A 16,894-nucleotide genomic window follows, 5' to 3' on the forward strand; every position below is an offset into this window, starting at 1 on the left:
AATTTGCCAAATGAGCCATGTGTGTTTCCCCCGCTAGAGGCCATCCACAAAAAGCAGATTGAGACCAGACGTGGGCCCTCACACGCTGGCCGACGGTAACGAATGGTGAAGCGCCTTGGTACAAGCCAAATCATTCCACTAATTTCTCAATAGGAAGCTCTTTTCACTGTACGGAATCACAGACATCATCTGCAGAAGAACCGTTTTTTTCCCCCCTTGTCCTTTCCTTTGGAACATGGTTTGAGGCCTGGTGGTAAATTCTTGTTACGGGTCGTCAAATTGTGTCAGTTCGTTTTCCGTCTAGAGACTAATCTCATCAAATCTCAGGAAGAATAAGGTCCTGTAACCCTGCCTTTTTGAAACACCCATGAACCCAACTAAACCAGAGTCTGTTTATTTCTAACATTTAAATGCTGTTTGTCTGATTTATAGCTTAACATGCTTTTTCTGTTGGCATTTCTTGTTGTGGCACCCGTCTGATTTAATTCTTACCTTTTTATCAGCACGTTAAATCGCTTTTCTTTCAAAAGGATTAATAGCAACACAGTTTCCTCCCGGGTCCCCTTCTTCCTGTGTATAAAATGCCTCTTGACTGTTGTAACTATTTAAAATTGTAATGTCAACTATTTGCAATTCTGGATAAATAATACGAAACAGATCATTTATCAAATGCTAAACACACAAAATCCAAGAATCCTTCATGTGTGAAGTTAAATCACACGTGATTGATGTTAATATATGACATTATAAAATGTGACATATAAATATCAGCCATCTCAAAGGCTGCACGATGTAAGCTACACAAACAGAGTGAAGTCGTGTTTAAACAAAAAAGGCTTAACTGCCCTTTTCTTTCAGGCAGATGTTTATGGACCCGGGATGTGTGACCTGCCGGGCGCGCGCACCGCCAAAGACGCGGACGCGCAACATCACTGCTTCTTCACCGCTCTCCTGCGAAGAGACTGGTAGCCAGGCTTTCACTCAGAGAATCCAGCTGTCACTCACCGAGAGCCCGTGTCAGACCGTAGGTGGCACACGGCGAAGAGCCCGGTCCCGATAAATACGAGACAAGGACACCGCTGGATGTAGGTGGACCTCCGGTGATCAACAGATCGGCAACTCAGCTGTTCACTCCTCCTGCGAAGAAGAAGAAGAACACGATGAGGGACCCGACAGACAACTGGCACATGTGAGCTTCTGATATATTTATTACCAAATTTCCGAGCAACACGCAGAGATATGAACACAGCATCTCTCCAGATTTGGGTTTAATCAGCCGATTCAAGCGTTCTTGGCACTGGAGTAGGTTCGGTCCGTGCCAAAATGACCAGACTATTGTCTAGCATCGCTGTAACGGAATGGGCCCGCAGGAATTTTGGCACCGGTTTTACGCAGCAGACCACATAGTTTAATCGACGTACCTCCGACCGAAGACAGAGTAGTGTGGCTGCCATGGACAAAGCGTGCTCACACACCTCGTAGTGATATGATATGAGATGAAAATCAAACCCCTTCAGTGAAACACCCTCCTGGTTCCTCCCGAGAAGTGGAGCAGATAATCATCGGCGGGATTCAAGTTTGGACCCCACCAAGTCCAAAACGACGTTTCCTTCCCAAACAAAAGGATCATCTTACACCTTAAAGCATCTTCACAGACTCGCATAGCGGTAAGAATCTGCCTTAATTTACACGAATCTAGTGGAATTTATTTCTATCCTTGTTCCTTATGTGGCTAATCTAACCCTGGGGGGGAGTGGGAGTCGGGGGGTCACAGAGGCATCATTTGGCACCGTAACGCACAGACGACGGTTGCATCTGTGTGGCTCATTTCTGTTTTAATTAGCCCTAATCTTCTCTGTTTAATTTGATCGGTTTATTTTTTTATTTTATTTTATTTTTTTTTTTTGCTTTTGTAACACGTCAGTCAAGGCCGAGTAGTGAGCAACAAGACAACTTCTTTGAACGAGCGTGCTTTTGGGGGCGCGTCTAATTGACACGAGCTGCTAATTTGGAGCCACGTATCTGTTCATCAGCGTGAAAGCAAAACCATTTAAAAAAAAAAAAAAACAGTGATAATAATAATAACAATAATCTACATTGACCGGGTGTCGAGAACGAACCCCAGAGTCTCCCGATCTTTTGTTCCATTTCAGCAGGAATATTTTGTGGATGGGCGGTGCATGGATTGTCCTCAGGGTTTGGTTAAATCCTGCAGGAGCCGTGCAGATTAGCGCACGGGGGTTTTATAATGACTTTATTGGTAAACTCACGAGGTTAATTATTAATGAGTATTTTCCACAAGTGCTGAAATGCATTTTAATTTCAAGCCTTTTCGCGGGGTTTTAATGGAGGAATTCTGGCTGACATGATTAAAAAGCACAATACCGATCATGAATTAGGATGTAACTGCTAATTCCACCAGCAGTGTTTATTAAAATAAAGCAGGTTAATAAATGGCCTTAAACTAAATAGCTACTAAAAAGAATACAACAGTATGACATGATTTACCAATCTGGGTATAAATAATTGCTTAATTGTGCAGCTGTATATAAATACACACTTAGGGTTTTATTAATCCATTTGTGCTGGTACTCTATGGCATCTCATAAACTGTTTACCATAACAGCATTTGCTTATTTTTGCTCTGACAGCTCTTCCACACATCTATTCCCTTAACCTGAGAGGTCAGCATTTGGAAAAAAACATTCCCAGTACTTAAAGCGGTTAACCTGTGCAGCAAACCCTGCAGCCCTGCATTACTCACCCCGGTGAGGAACGGTTTCATCGTGCTGTGATGTGTTTGAAATATGCCACGCTGGCTTCTCTGCCTGGCATTTGTCAATGCCACACCAGCAGTAGATCAAATAGGAGCCACGATAATGAGTTTCCTTCCCGGCGCTCCAAAAAATTCAGCCGTGAGAGCTGTTGTGATGAATTTGGGATATTGCCAGATCAAGAAAGCTTAGTGGTGGTGAGTTATCGCTGCCTCCTATGTAACATATGAATACCATGCATTTATTCAGAATTGATTCTTTGGGGAGCTGCCAGGAGACGCATATCAGCCCCCATTTGCCCTTCATTCGTTCTTCTTCATTTCCATAAAGTAAATGCAGTTTTGATAATTAATATTTGTTATATGTGAAACCATTAGAAAAGCAGTCCATCCTGCTGCTGACGGATACTCCTCCCACCTTATTCCCCTCAACCTCCGCCCCACTGTGAACCACTATTTCACACCCTGTGCATCGTGGAAGGACATATGGGAGGAGGGGAAATGGACCCCTGTGCACTCCAGCACAGGGAGAGAGATGAGGAGCAGATTCTGTTTGGCAGCAGGGAAATGCCCCTCCACCTCCGTTAGCACCATGACGAACGTGCTCCTGTCCTCTTTTTATTTAAGATACAGTGTTGTTTCACCACGGGAGACGATGCTACCAAAAACAAACTCATGACCTGGTAGATATAAGTGATAAATTGTGCATGGATGTTTATTAAATGATCAGAAGACGGCCTAGAAAAATCGGAGAAATGTCACGTAGCTCCTTAGATGTCTGGTAAGTTGATTTATATATATCTAAATACATATCCAATGGATTTGTAAACACCAAAAAAAAAAAAAAATGGCAGCTGTGTTTCTCTAGTGATGCCAAGAAATTCTAAAGGCAACCCAAAAAAAGATAGAGATTAAATAGCAACGCTGACAAAACTGGCTGTCAAATGTCTTGATTTGCAAAGTGCATGATTAAAGCTTGACATTTATAGCGTAGACCAGCATAGAAGAAAATCATAAATACCGGAAGAGGGCTTTAAAATGTCAACTTTTTGAAAATAAGTAAGAAATCCTCAAAGCCGAGAAAATGCATGAGTTGATTTCACTGTTGTGCATGCACCGTTGGAGTTGTCTGAGCTGGAGGAGATGAAGTTAGAGTTAAAAACTCAACATATGTTAAGGTATATAGGAATGCAACATGTAACATATGCAAAAGTTGCTAAAGCTGTAAGACATATTTAAAAAAAAAAAAAAGGATTTCCTCAACTAAAACCAAAAAAAAAAAAAAAAAGCAGGTAATGTGTAGATCATAAAACTTAGACTTTGGGCAGTTTAGACAAATCCAGTCACATTACAACACTGTAAAACACAGACTGAATTTTTTAAGTATGTTAGCATAATTCAAAATGACTTTACACGAGAAAAAATAGCTTTTGTTAATGTCCTGAAACATTCTCATCGGTCCGTCCCTTCTGCTCTGCACAGTGCAGCGCTTCCAGATACTTCTGCTTTAATGCCCTGCAATTGAATTCATAATGGCCTGGCTATATATGGAAAATCAATATTGCCATAGACTTTAGAATTTATTAGCCTGTTCCTCTTTCAATTTACAGTTAAAAGCTTGAATATTTCTCCTGGGGGTTATAATCCCTGATGGTATATTAAACTGATGACGTAACCTTTCAAAGACTTTTGAAGAGCACTACATGCATCACGCTTTCGATCTCGTCTGGAGTGAAACGGTCCGTACTGCCACGCCAACGCGGAATTCCACAAAATACTCAATTTTAAATGTCGATACTAAACTGTAAATTTATTCCTAAACAGTCGACATAAGCTCTGCCACACTGAGCCAGAAATAAATAATACAGAGGCCGCATAAGTTATAAATGGTAGTTTTGAATCCCTAAAACCCCTCATTTAATACAGTGGGAAAAATGTATGAAAATATCTAAACACCGCTCCAATGTTATCTGCATCAGATGATCTCTATTGTGCTATTTATTGTATGTTTCTTTGCTAATCACTTGCAATTCAGTGAGCCATTTCGAAGGCCCATAAATGTCACGTGAAATGTCTGCGGAGATGTGTTGAAGACGCTTACATGCTTTTTATAGGCAGCTATTCTGAATCAATGCAGTAATTCGCTTCCTGTCTTTCCCAGTTCTTGCCTTCAGAATGTGTGTTGTGGAGCCGGTACAGTGAGAGGTAAATTTTATGCTTTTAGCCGCTAACATCAAAAACACTTGGATATCAGGAGCAGGTGTTTTGCAGCAACATGTTGCGATTCGTCCTTAAAAGTAAATGTGAGCGATCGGTGTGCGGGGGGGGAGGATATTTGGAGATGACGGGAGTTCCTCCACCACTGCAGGGTCTCCGCACTGGCTTTGCCGCGACACGAAATATCAAGGTGTTATGCCTAAATCTTGTTTAGCAGATGTGTGCACACTGCCAGGCTTAATCCTCAGGGTGCAGCACACCGAGGGAAAACCGTGTCTTTATGCCTGCCAACTAGTCTGGATTCCCTCGGCTTGACACTGTGTACTCCGCTCTGCATTTTCTGGTTGCCAGTTCGAGTAAACGACTTTAAAGCAAGAGCAGGGGGACGGTGCTTTGCTCTACTTGTAATTACCGAGTGATTAGAATTGTTGGAGGTCATCAAATGTAAACGGTAGATGTAGCAGAGTGGGTGTTTTATCACACTGCACTCGCACTGGCACTCCGAGTGTACTCCTGCTCCTTATTTAAAGCGAGAACTTTGAGCTGCGCCGACAGAGCAATTTTAAATTACAGTAGGGATGTAATTTACGGATCCGGATGAAGTGCTGGAACTATTTCTGGAGCAATCATTTTCTGGGAGAATAGTTTAATGCAGAGGATTGAATGAATATATGTTCCGTGTCGTTGATACCGTATGAAAATAATTGGCTACTAAGATGCGCCTGGGTGTCCTTAGATAATTATTAAGATTAAAACTGGTTTCTAATTAAATTAGCATCAAATTTAGAATTGATGAACTCCATGGGCTGAGCCATAATTGATGAAAATTTTGACCTTGCCTGATTTCCCTGATTTAGTCAGTTGATGAGCTCTTACAGTTGATGGGCTTCTGTAGTACTGTGCGTGCCTGAGCATGTCCAACATTATTGAGGGTTGGGGGGGGGGCCTTAAATATTAGGCAACGACAGGCGGGGGAGGGATGTGCCGCGTTCCCTGTGACTCAGGATGACTCCTCAGGAAAACGAACCCCTGCAGTCGGCCCTGACCCTTCACGAGCGGGCGCGTTCCTTGTTGCGTCTGTGCACGTGGCGCGGTGATGCCACAGCAGATCCCTGGGTCTTTAACTGCAGAAATGGAAAGGGAGTGTGCGACAAAGGGAATCCTGAACCCCGCTGTTCATGTCCAGCGTGTAGTAACGTGGCAGCGCGTGGTAGCAGTGCATCACACGTGTTTGCATTGCAAAGGTAACTGCAGTGCGGTTGTGCTTCATGCTTCGATTTTATGCTGTGTTGTTGCATGCAAGTGTAAAATCGAGGTGCATCTGTTGATCAAGCTAAAATCTTTCACTTCCAGCTGCCTAATAGTGAGAATTTGCTGTTTTTCCTGCATAATATGTTGTATAAAGATTATTTCTATACATAGAAACATACATCCTCATACATGATATACTATATCATACAGTATATTCACTAAAAATAATATAATAATTTAATATTTAATATTTTTTTAAAGTAATATATCTCATATGCCTTTTTATATGAAATGATGATAGTAAGTCTACACCAAGTAATGAAGTAATAGGAATTTCTGTGCACTAGTCCAAATAATTGACATTTCTGTTTTATTTATTTATCTATTTATTTATTTTGTCTGACCAGAAAGAGAAAAGCAGTAAATCCTACACAAGGTGCAAGCACAGGGGACATAGACAGACGCGCAGAGAGAACCCCGGTGAGTGCGGATGAAATCAAATGTCACTTTTACCTAGCTTGTACTCATGAAGAGATACGCGCAGTCCAACGAATGAAAACAGTCGTGAAGCTCCTTCCCACCGGGAATGTCACTGTTACACACTCGGGATTGGCTCAGACGTACATACTGTGAGCCCGGAAACGCGCACATGCGGACGCGCTGCACCTACAGAGATGTTTACGCTCCAGTCAGCGTTGACCATGCATATTCAAGCTGATATGTCGGACTCGTGAATCTGTGCGTGCTGACACATTTACATATGAGCGCGGCTGTTGTGGCCCGGGCTGTGATTCGGGGTGACAGGTCTTATGCCACTTCCCTCGGGTCAGCGAAGGGGGAGGAGCCACAACGTGACAGGGATGAGGGCAGAGTCATGCCTTTCATTCACTGTCACTCTCCAATGACACAACCTCTGTTTGTCTCCGCTCTTCTCTTGGCACTGATGAGGTTACATATCTTCACAGGTGACTCATACCTGTTGTTTCAGTTTCTTCTCTGGTTGTTGTGCTTCACCTGATGCGGTCTGAGGTCCTAAGTTACATCAATCCAAGCCATGAGTTTGGCATTTTTGCTCTTGTCGCGTGGTTTAAGGTACAATAGGCACATCATGTGTATTTGATAGGTATATTATAGGTATAATCTTCAATTAACTTTTGTGATCTTTACTTTAATTCTTCATGCCATGCAGCTTACAATTGCTTTGAATAATACTTAAATGTGAAATTCTTAATTGATTAATTGCTTTATCCATGTCAGAAAACATTTAAAAATGGCCATTAATAATCCTTTTTCAGTTGACAGTCATGTATGAGTGGAAAAAAAGAAGAAATAAAAAAATAATGTCGTTGTCAAGTCACAACATGCTCTTGACTGTGCCTTTAAAGCTGTACATTAAATATATATTTATATATTTGGCACAACAGCAGGGTCCTGTTAGGGAGTCCCGAGTGATACCTATAGTCACTTTTATTTGATGTTAAACAACAAAATTAGGAGCAGTTAGAAACCGTTCAACAGCATTTCTGTTCATTTTCCACAAACAAAAATGGCAGCGCTTTCTGTGCAGAAACCTGCACCATAGCATCCACAAAGGTTTAACATTTGACTTGATACCTAATGACGTCCTATGGGAGTGAAAAATGTGACATTCATCCTTGAGTTTCCACTGTATTAAAACACCAGCCACCAGCACTGGCCCACTCAGCTAGTGCTGCTACGGTTAAAATTTGCAGCACACATCAGCATCACCGACGTACTGATTTAAGCCTGTTACTTACAATTCAGTTTACAGTTTTTCCAAAGCTCACTAAGTCCTTGTGATGGAGATAAGGAGGCTACTGTATTTTAAGAGCATCCCTATTGTCTCTTCTCCATTGTTCATATCAGCATTACAGCTGTGGAACTGTTACTGACTGAATTGGCGAATGTTTGATTCTCCACATGCAAAATGATCACACCACGGAGATTAAATGTTGCTCTTCCACCTAACCGGAGCTGATAAACTGTCAGATGGGAGAGAAAGCAAAACGTTAAGGCATCCAAAACTCATGTTCTAAGAGAAGTGACACTCACAGCGACCCATAGCGGTCAAAGTTTTCATTTCACACCCACTCAAAGCTACGCAAGCTGCTTGTTCAGCCATGTGGCTCTCTATAATCCTGTGAAACACTATCAGCACAGGTGCAGTCAAGGAGGACGCGTCTATTTTGGCTAAACACACAGAGATTCCTTCATTATCCGAACAAACACACACAATCCCATCAGCGGAGCACGGCTGACACTTTGGAGCACGTATTAGAATCCATGAGGGGATCTGTGCCACGGCACTGCACATGGCGGAAGGCATGCGCTGATCCGACCACAAGCGCTCACGCCTGATTGGCCCAGCTGGGACAGCCGCGGCCGGGTGACGTCCCCCTCGCTCTCTGTCACGGGCGAGGCTGAACGGAGCAGCCAGGTTTACAGCCCCCCCCCCCCGGACCCGACACCCTGTAGCGTACTCAGAGGCCGAAGCGCACACACACGTGCAGTCCGGTTCACAAAAAGATGCCAAAATGTGATGAGCACAGAGTAGAGAAAACGCAATAGAGTTGAGGCCATGGGCAGAACCGTGTTAAATCTGAATGTAATTCCAGGGGGAGGCATTGTTTTTTTTTTTGCATTTTTGTTGCTTGCATGCAGTAATGATTCACCGCTACAGTAAACAAATGAACATATTACTCCCATTTCATCAATGCTGTGTCAGCTGCCCCCCACCCCTCCCACCCCCCTCCCTCTCCTAAAAGTCACCACCTCCATTAGTGGGTCACAGAGCTAATTATTCAGCTGGTGATGAATGCACAGAGGTGTTGCCATCTGCTTCCCTTTCACAACATTCATCATGTCCTCAGTCCCCCTTCACTAATGCCAGTATCGATTCACCTCAAAAATCAAAAGACCTCAACCTCTTCCTCGCTATGTTTTGAAACATAAACCAGTTGTGTGGTGGCTCTTTAAGTGTCTTAGAAATAAATGAATTTCATTCAGTCGAGCAACTACGAGGGGTCACACCAATAAAAAGCTGGAAAGAGACAAGCTAACAGTCGGTTATTTTTAGCCTCTGTTCCATATACAACATGTTCCTCCAGACACTCAGATGCTCCAGGGTCATGCTCAGTGTTTGTGTTGCTTCCTATGGAGACCTCGTACCTCAGACAACATTTGACTGGAGCTTTTTGGGAAAAGATAGAGTCTGAGTTAATGTTGGATCTAGTATCCATGAATAAATCCACATGCAAAATGTTGATAGGTGGAATCCATCAGATAAGACATCATAATATTACTTATTTCCATGTAATGGAAATTTAGAAGGAAGGTTTGTCGACCATTTGATTTCAATCATGTTAACTTCAACAAAGCAATAAACTAGGACATCCTAAAGGATATTTAGTGACCTAAAAATCCCTTCCTAAAAAAAAATGCATGCGCTTGGAGAGGTGCAACAGTCAATAAATAGATAAGTTGATGAAAAGTAAAGGAAGGAAGTGGCAGCTTTGTGATGACCAATCACTAATGGTTATGGTAATTGTTCCCGACTCTAAATGCAGAACATTGTCCGTTTGCAGCATTACAGACATGTGTATATGATGCACAGTTTCACACATAAAACACATTTAAATATGTAACTGTTAGAACAATTTGCTCAGGGACAGTTTGTTCCCTGCGTCAAATGGACGACACGCTACTGAAGAAGAGAAGGATTTGTTTTTCCACGGTGCTAGGCTAGGCTGTTGGTTACTGTCAGTTTCATAGACATTTTGACCCAGCTTCAAGCCATAGAGTACTGCTCGCCCACGTCTTTTTTGCATTGCAGTGCCTGAGGTTGAAATAAAAAAAATATATATACTATATAGAAAAAATAAATGATCTGGCTGGTCTTGCGACCACACTGAATATCATTCTGATGATCATACTGAGCCAGTTTCTGCCACAGTGCAGTCTGGTTGTGTTCCTGGTGAGCTTAATAGTACAATTTCAAAACTTGCATCGTAAATCAGTGTCAACATCTTAATTCTCATTATACTGAGGGAAAGACCCCAATATAACAAACTTTAAATAGCACTCCTTGAGACGTAGGACACATTTATGTCCATCACCCGTCAGCTAGTTTGTCAACTACAGTTTGAAGGCACTTAAAGAGGTTCTACTATATGATGTATGTATATGATGAGTTCATGAAGGAATTTGTGTTTCATGGAACCCTTTTTTTTTCATTCTTTGGACATTATCAATTTCATTTTGGATTAAAAAAGAAAGATGCACTGGCCTTTTCCCTTAAGTAGTTGCCATTACAGCTAAAGGTGCTGAACTGTCAAGTGGCCATTGTTACCGTCCTATTTACTCTGTAGATTGTTCAAGATATTCAGTAGTACCTCATGAAACATTTTCTAGACATTCGGTTTATTTTACTTTACTTTAGAGGTGATGTCTTGTTTAGCTCCTAAATGGACTAATGGAATACACACATTGAATGATGCATTATTGCCAGTAAACAGTTATCTTCCTCTTATCTCCATAACACTTGATCATTTTGTCTTTCCCGTTTTTTTTTACATCACCAACACGGGATTCGTCTTCCAGGACAGTCGTGTCCTGTCCTGTCCTTTCCCCGCCCTGTCTCTTCTCTTGGAGTCATATTTAAACAAACTAACATTCATACATGAGTAGGTTTCCATGACCACAAGGCCCCGGGTATATCTAAGCCACAGCCCACCATGGTGTGATGGGTAGGAAAAAGCCCAAAGGCGAGCACAGATGCTCTTGTGCTACTAGTGTAGCCATGATGATAGCCCTATGGGCGAACATTTGAGAAAACTAAAAAGAAAAGGAAAGGAAAGAAAAACTCGATTAACTTGACAGAAAGGCTTAGGGCTTTAAATAACCACTGTTTTGGCCCTTCCTTTCTGTTTGTTATTGGTTTGGACCTCTTTTATACAGGACTGTCTTGATGCAGTGAGTAGTCGAGGGGACCGAACCTCTCTTCGCTGTTTACATAAAGATTAACTCTGACTATGTTTGTTCGAAGAATGATAATGACCTGGCAATTGCATGCGTAGGGAGAGCAGCAGCATCAGTCTCCTTAGCTGGCACAGTCACATTGTTTCTGGGTTTTATCACAGCTCCTCTCTCTAGTTTGGCATGAGAGCACACTACACAGCCCTCAGCTTCATCCCACCTCCACATCCAGCCCTCAGGTCAGCAGACCTATGCCATCATCATTATTTATTTATGTTGTCCATATAGTTGTATTAAAATTTAGACTTAGAAAGACACTTAATTATCACGATAAGTATGACATTAAACTAGTTTCAGCAATTGAGAGCTTTTAGAATCAGTTCAAAAATTTACTGACTGATAAACACTCTTACAGTATATTCATTCTCTAACATAGTTTACATCAGTGGTTCCCAATCTTTTTTCCTTGGAGACCTTTTTTCCACCCTGTACAGACTGAACTATTATTTTTACTATTTTTAGCTTCATAAATTAACTCTCCATCTTTCCAACAACAGTGACTTCCACGGAAAAAAAAACACGCTGGTTTAGATGATACCTTCAAGAAAACTTGGAAATTCTATATTCTAACTCAGAAATTTTGGACAATACCATAGCGTTCACGTTACATGTTAACATGTTAGGAGATAAAATAAGTTTGGAATATTGTCACTGTTTGCTGAACATTAAAATACATGCAGCAGCTATTTTTTCTTTTATTATTATTTTGGGAGCAGTAGTTTCTGAGTTTGACAACTCAGAGCTCATTTTTTTACAAGTTGTCTTGATTGCAGCATCAGCTGGAGCTGGATCTCAAGCAAACTCAACCGCCACCCTGCTTCTGATCACTGATGTGATTAGTTTAGAGAGGGAAAACTGGGTTACTCTCATTCCATTGGTGGGCGAACTCAATTGGCTGCACGAACCTGACAATATCCCGCATCAACATGCGGAAACATGGTGAAACAGGTGAAAACTGATGTGGAGCTCAGATCAGACAAGTATTGGCCCACCCCCTGTGATCTCTGGCGTCCCCCTTGGTGGGGTGCAGACCCCAGGTTGGGAAGCACTGGTTTAGATGGGTAGAAATTTGTTAAAAATATTGTTGGCTACCTCTGAACTATTACCACAATGTACAATTAATGTAGTATAATGTTCTGTTTGCATTTGTGAAATTAAAAGAAGCATTCTTATGCAGGGTGTAGAGATGCTACAGCCAAATGAAAACAGCCACATGCAAACGCACTCAATGACTGTTGCATGAAAAGTTAAGAAACCCTCATGGGATTATAAAAATCAGGCTGACCATGCGTGTGAGTAGAAATCCAAACAGCTTTCAGCTCCAACTTAAAGTTATTTTCTCTCTCTCTCATGAACTCGTGCTCACGTTATCCCTTATTATAACAGAAGCCGTGCATAACCCCAAACAAGAGGAGACTTTACTCTGTTTGCGTCTTGATGTAGGCAAATGTAAACACAGCGCTGTGTGGTCTTTAATGCGATGTAGGAGATTTCATTAGGCCCTTGTATACATTGGGTGCCTCAGCTGTGAGGCAGCCTGAGGGATTTGCCTCTGGCAAAAATATATTTACGGAGTCCATAGTTTCAGCTTAGGGAAGTGTTTTCTTTTTTCCAGCCAATCCTTAACCAGGTATTTGTTCTTATATATTTACACGTACTAATGCTTATGTTGATATGTATTACCAAACACTGCCTCAAAATAGCACTGTTCTTTTTCTCGTCTCTTAGTTTTGCTTCTTCAATCGTCGTCGACTCTGGCGTCCAGACTGGGTTGATGACAGTGTGGCTCCTTTTGTTTCTGGGCTTTAGATCCAATATCAGTGCGATGAAGCCCTATTTTTTGTAACAACCGGACCTGTCAGTTGACACTGCAAACTGGATTGGACGATTAAAGTTGGATTGGAACAAGTGTAACCGCAGGCAAGAACATATTGCTGCAATAGGGCTCTTTTTGTTCTCCTTCCATTCAGTATGTTTCCATCTCAGCGCTCCAGCCCTCTGATGCCTTTTCAATCCTTTCTTTCCTCCCCTTCACTGCATCCTTAAAGTGTTTTGTGGGAAATCTGATTGCTCGGTTCCGTTTACTTTCACTTGCCATCTGCTGAATTTGGCTGCGACCGCGAATCAATTCTTAATGTGCGCAGCCTTGCATTGACTCGCCTGTGCTGTGTCTCTGTCTCTCTATTTCATCTTCTTCTGGTCTCTGGCATGTTTAGACCTCTGAACGCTAAACAAAACAGTCCAATCCATGACTCTTGATGAAAGAATGCTCACAGAAAAGACGCTTCAGATGCTTAAAAAAAAAATAAAAAATAAGAGAGAAGGCCTGAACCGAAAATATCGACTCAGAGCAACAGAAAATCTTTGGATTGTTCAGTTGCAGAAAGGAGAGATTCTTTTTTTTATTTTATTTTAAGTAGAAGTTTATAGTAGAAGTTCATGAATGAATTATGAAACTGCTCTTCAAGTAGTGCAGTTCCATTTTTTATTTATTTATTTATTTTTTTGCAGTTACATATTTCTTCTAAAAGAGGAAATGAGACATGAGACGTACATTTCTTCAGTGGAAACATATTGTCTCTTAAACACACAGACACACACAAACCATAGCATCTAGGATTAGCAACACAATTATTTCCAAAGAGACACAAAATGTCACTTTCATTGTAGTTGGAACGACGTGCGGCTAGTGGATACATGGGACTATGCTGCAGCTACCATGTTTATTAGATTAATGCATACTGTAGGTTTTCAACAGGGCGTCCGCGACCCCCAGCGGTCTTTTTTAAACTTTTGCCCAAAATTTTTATTTGACTAAATGCAAATGAACATAAAACCTGTACACAGTAGGCGCCGCCCCATCGCTGCTGATCCAATTGCATTTTACACGCTGACTCTGTCAGGTTCCCCGCAATTGGCTGAGAGCCTTTTCACTCCCCATGTGAAATCCAGACACACGCTACAGAAGAGAAGCTAACAAACACTGCAGCTCGCTCCCATCAGCCGTCTGAGGCCAAAGAGTTTTGTTGATTCATTGTCCCTAGAACATTCAGCTACATTTAAAGGTTCAACTGTTTATGGCAGTTGCACGGCCATCATTCTGTTGCACGTTTGAAATTTGAATCTGTGTTATTTGAATAGCGCGATATTGAATGCAAAATTATAATAATAATGTATATTTATAAACAGCACTAGGTCAAGCTTAATATAGAACATGTATAGTAGGTGGGGGGTCCCTATTTAATCTCTCCATCAGTTTGGGGTCCTTGGCCTGAAAAATGTTAAAGACAACAGGATTAATGCATTGGAATGCTAACAACTGATAATTTGCACTACACATAAAGTGTTCCTTGCCGACATGAAACAAAATAATAACTCATTAATGCTACTTTCATCCCAGTGGTGGTGCTATATGAAAACGGATTATCATAACTGAATTGTGGACATGAACGTGAACGTGAGTTCATAGCGATGCACTGAGGAGTTGTCGAGACATTTTTATCCTTGACCAAAGTGGTCAACAAGCTCCGACTCACCTGTACCGGCAGCAGCGCTGAAATTAAGGTCACCGCCACCCACTGTCATACACTGACCTCTTGGCTCTCAACCATTAATCTGTTATTTATAGTAACCTGACTGTCGGAGTGTGGGGGCTCGCTGTCAAGCATTCTAATGATTTCAGACTGAACTCTGTTTCAACTCCGTCCCTGAGAAATGTTGTTTGATAAACCTTGGCCCATCCTGCAGCCAGGATCTTCACTCAGCCCGCTTTGCTCCTCAAGGCAAATACAGTGGAGCAGTAGAGTCCATGGAGCAGACGGATTAAAGTGAATGATGCCTGATGAATGCTGCGCGCTGACACCGTGACTTATTGCCCAGATATTAAAGTGTAATGGCGTGGGAGATCCTTCTCTCCTGTCATTCATATCCCAGCTATGGCCAGATTGAAAATCTAAAATATGAACGATGTCCTGTGGATTCTTCGCTAGAATCAGGGTCAGGGTCAGTGTCTGCCGACACACATGTGTGTTTTTGTGCTTGGGCGTCGTGCAACCTTAAGGATTTGTCTGCGAGCAAGATGCTTAACTTCATACAGCTCGTAGCGTAGGTGAATTATCCTCTCAGAGCAAAATCAGCGTTTAAGCCTTAATTCTTAGTTATAAGAAACGGTTTGATATGAATATTTTCAGTTTGTTTCACTTCACTTCACATGTAAGTGAGGGGATTAATTCATGAGAATTAACGGAATCTGGTACGAAACTCAAATCAAATTTTAAAGATTGAGGAAGAGACACCACAGGTGGGGGAGAAAGTTAACTGAATTATTCATGACTACGAGGAGAGTCAGTTGCAGATTAGCAAGAATCATGTCACCAACTTAACCTGCATAAATACTTAATTAGAATATTGCGATCTGCTCCGTGCATGGTGTCTGTACCTGTGTGTGAATGCACGCACATTCAAGCCGGCAAGAGCCTCCCTCCTCCTCCCCCACCACACTAACTCAGCCAAAATCATCTTCACAGGGTTCAGTCACTGTGATGGCAAGGATGTCTCTACTTATCTGCCGTAAACAAAGCCAACTGTGGATGGCAGTGGCATTTGGCCTCCGTGTGCTCTCCTTCCTGGCAGCGTGCGTGCGTGCGCTGAGCTGCTGCAGCCGGAGCGACAGAGGATGTGGAAGTTGACGGTCGCTCCTCTAACATGTCTGACTTAAACTGCCTGGTGCCGCAGGGCCGAAGCCACGTTTCATTATGCAATGCTAATTAATTTCCGGAGGAAGTCATGCGCGTTTCTAACTGATTGACTTGTTGTCGCACCCTAAATAGATGTTCACAAACTCAGGATGCTCAAAGTGGCAATTTCGCACCGGCTACAGTCAAGTTGTACCATCAGCTTGTTTAAAGGTGTTAAGGAAGGGGCGGCTTTAATGGGACAGCTGTTAATCAGTCACTCATTAAGTGCTCTTGTATTGTTTTACATCCCCAGGGATGTGTTTGTGACTTGTGTCCTATTAATACCACGCTTAAATTCTCTTTGTCATCTGTACGGCGAGCGTCGACCGAGTCAGCACTGACAAAGCGAGAGGCGGCTGAGCACAGTTGGCAGGTCTCGGGTCCGCTTTGGCCCGAGACAATGGGTTTCACGGTGAATCCGAGCTTCTGCACAGGAGCAGCCTAATGCTCTTATGTCCGCCTTCATCTCTTTCCCTCTGTCTCGCTTTACCTCGCCTCACCCATTTGTCTTTTCGCCGAACGACCCCAGTGTGCCTCCCATCTGGCGGAGCTGTTGTACGTGGCCAGTCATAAATCACCTCTCTGATCAACTCCAGCACCCCTGAGAAATCCGTGTCGTCAATAAGTGACGAAATGGCGCTCCTTTGCCCGTGTGTCGTAAATGACCCTTGTGTTGGAGACAGTGAATCTTTCTGCTCCGCGGAGGGTTGCTCCTGCCATCCACTCCTTGTTAGTGGATTGTTTTTCGCATCAGCGCTGCGTCACCCGCTGAGGACACACGAGAGCCCATGTGGATAAGAGCAAGACGGCATCTCGGCTTTAAAAAGCCTTGGCTAATTGAAATTAAACAGCATAATTTCAG

The 16,894-nt window shown here is 42.4% G+C and overlaps 1 protein-coding gene across 1 annotated transcript in view; it reads left to right on the plus strand.

Annotated features, from left to right (window-relative positions):
• Positions 1 to 793: 793 nt before the first annotated feature.
• gjc1 (gap junction protein gamma 1) overlaps positions 794 to 16,894 on the plus strand; it is a 37,522-nt gene continuing 21,421 nt past the window's right edge. Inside the window, exon 1 of the mRNA XM_047572730.1 lies at positions 794 to 1,667. The gene's annotated coding sequence lies outside the window, so the exon portion shown is untranslated. The remainder of the gene's footprint in view (positions 1,668 to 16,894) is intronic.

Source organism: Mugil cephalus, chromosome 20 (genome assembly GCF_022458985.1).
Source record: "Mugil cephalus isolate CIBA_MC_2020 chromosome 20, CIBA_Mcephalus_1.1, whole genome shotgun sequence".
NCBI classification, from domain to species: Eukaryota; Metazoa; Chordata; class Actinopteri; order Mugiliformes; family Mugilidae; genus Mugil; species Mugil cephalus.